This window comes from Octodon degus, unplaced genomic scaffold (assembly GCF_000260255.1).
Source record: "Octodon degus isolate 3935 unplaced genomic scaffold, OctDeg1.0 scaffold00072, whole genome shotgun sequence".
NCBI lineage: Eukaryota > Metazoa > Chordata > Mammalia > Rodentia > Octodontidae > Octodon > Octodon degus.
This window is the reverse complement of record NW_004524648.1, coordinates 7,144,021-7,146,759: the sequence shown is the minus strand read 5'-3', so window position 1 is coordinate 7,146,759 and position 2,739 is coordinate 7,144,021. Positions and strand designations below refer to the sequence as shown.

General features: G+C 45.3%; 1 non-coding gene across 1 annotated transcript; it reads left to right on the top strand.

The window, feature by feature from the left end:
- The first annotated feature begins 215 nt into the window (after window positions 1-215).
- LOC111817874 lies at window positions 216-317 on the top strand. The gene has a single exon (XR_002821976.1). It is a non-coding gene; the product is annotated as a small nucleolar RNA U13 (small nucleolar RNA).
- Window positions 318-2,739: the final 2,422 nt, after the last annotated feature.

Below are 2,739 nucleotides of genomic sequence, written 5' to 3'. Positions count from 1 at the left end.
ACCACCAAGCTATCTCCCTAGCCCTAAATGAGCCACCAAGCTATCTCCCCCATCCTAAATGAGCATTTCTTTAGGACCTTTTATATGGTCAATATATTTTTTTCAGTGCTGGGAATTGAACCCAGGACATGCTAGGCATGTGTTCTACCACTTCATTACAACTCCATCCTCTAGCCAATTTTTACAAACATAACGAAAGGTCAAAGCCAAGGCAGATCCTTCGGTTCATGAGCATGATGATTGGGTGTACATGCCTTATGCATGAGATGTGCTTCCCTCAAACCTTGTTACGATGTGGGCACATTTCCTGTCTGATGTGAACATTGAAAAAAAAAAAAAAAAAAAGACCAAGACAGTTGAACCCACGCAGAACCAGACCGTTTACTGATGCAAGTAAAACAAATTGATTAGAAGCTCATGCAGAGGTGGAAGCTCATGCGGAGGGCTGTGTTGCTGGCCAAGACAGCACCAAACAATAAGGGGGACAGGAGACTTTATAGGATCTTTAAGGGAGGGTGATTGCAGGCTGGATCAGCCTGGTTGCAGGTGGACATCATTTGTCTTCCTTGTGGTTGAATTTTGCTTACATCAGAGGGAAGTGAGCTCCCGGGGAAACTTTGAATCCTGACCTATCATTGAATATGTATGATTGAAGGAAATTCTATTCACTGGGTATGACGTTCTAAGTTTAATATGGAAACTAATTAAGTCAGTGCAATAAGTTATGTATTAGAAATTTCTGTTACAAAAAAAAAGAAATTTCTGTTACAAATTTGTTAGCTCTCAGATTTAAAAATATGAACAGACTGCATTTATTTATTTAGTCCTTTCGAGATGGGGTTTCACTATGTAGCTCAGGTTGGTCTCAAACTTGCAGCAATCCTCCTGCCTCAGCCTCCCAAGTGCTAGGATTACAGGCATGTGCCATCATGCCGTGACTCTCCATAGGATTTTTGAGTTTTGTACTCCTGTTTCTCTTGCGACTTTTCAGTGAATGCCTCGTCTTCATAAATTCTTAGCAGCTCTGCCTCCACGTGGCTTTTCATTTGATGTTTGTACTTTCCTTCCTCAGGAAGCCTTTTCTGGGCCTCAGAGTGACCCACCTTATGACTTCTTGATTCCGATTTGGCAGGACGAGGTTGTGATTCAGAAGCTTTGTTCTGCAGAACCCCTCAGACATAAGAAGCAGGGATCTATGGGCTGGGGAGATGGCTCAGTGGTCTAAAGCACCTACTTAGCACAAGCTCAAAGCAAAACACAGGGCGCGTGGTTCAATCCCCCAGCACCACATGCCAGCCAGCCCCGCCCCCTGGTGGGCTGAACTGGCCACACACACAATAAATTAATTATTTTAAAAAGAAGACTCTGATAAAAAAAAATAGGGGAGAATAGAAAAATAAAAAAAAAAGAAGCAGGAATCTAGCTGGAAGTAGCTTCCTATTTATTTATATTTCTTTCTTTCTTTTATTTATTTTTTTTTTTTTGGAAGTGGCTTTCTAAAAAGCCAGTTGTGTTGGGTAGATACTGGGGAAACTGACAGATGGCAGGGGAGTCTCAGAAAGTAGGGGATCGCCAGCAGCCTCCCAGGTATGGGAGCCAGGAGCTCTTTTCTACTTCTCACTACCTCTTTCTCTCTCTTCTTGGCTTCTCTGGCTTCCTTTCTCCTACTGTAACTGGCTTTTTGTCTCTTGGTTAGAAACAAGAACACCAACAACATTAAGTTCATAGTCCATCAGCTCTGTAACTCAAGAGGTAAAAGAGCTTCTCTCTTTTAACTCCAGGAAAAAGACTTACTGAGCTCGCTGGAGTCTTAACCCCAGATGTTTGGTGAGTGGCTGCAGCTAACTGTGGAAAATGGTGGGAGGGTTGCTGAGCAGACAGTTTTTGTTTGTTTGTTTATCTTTTTGAGACGGGTCCCACTATGCAATTCAGGCTGGCCTTGAGCTCACTTTGTAGCCCAGGCTGGTGTAGAAATGGTAACAATCCGCCTGCCTCAGCCTCCTGTTTGCTGGGATTACAGGCGTGCACCACCACACCCAGCTCGGTACATTTTCTAGAATGCTGTGTACACTTTCTTCAGGTTGGAGGAGACAGTCTCTGGGCTGGTCCTGTCCTTTGGCGTTGAAGCACCTTTTCCTCCAGGGAGGAGGCCCCCCTGCTGGATGGATTTGCTGCCTGGTGGCTGGCAGCTCAGAGAGAAAGCTCTGGGGTACAGGTTTCCTGCTTGTTTGCTGGCCTGTCCACACCCCTGGATGGACAGGGAGGGATCCTTCAGCACCGAGCCCTGAAGTATTTGAATGGTACCCTGCATTGTGTATCTATTAGGGTTCTGTTTGCTATAGTAAAAGAAACCCTATTCCTCTGGATTAAAAAATTTTTTTTTAAAAATCTTAGATCCCACCACTAGGAAAGTCCATCTCTAGGAAGGTGGATAGTCAGCTTCCCCAACTATGACAAAATACCTAAGATAGGGGCTGAGGATGTAGCTCAGGGGCAGAGTGCTTTCCTAGCATGTTGGGGTGAGTCTACATCACAGAGACAAAGCAAACAAAAACTGTGAGGGCCGGGGAGAGAGCTGGGTGGTCTAAGCACCTGCCTGGCAAGTGTAAGGACCCTAGCTCGATTCCCAAGTTCGATCCCCGGTACCACATGCATTGCCAGACACCAAAACTGGGCATGGTGGCGCATGCATGTAATCCCAGCCTGGGGAGACTGAGACAGGAGGATCACTATGAGTCC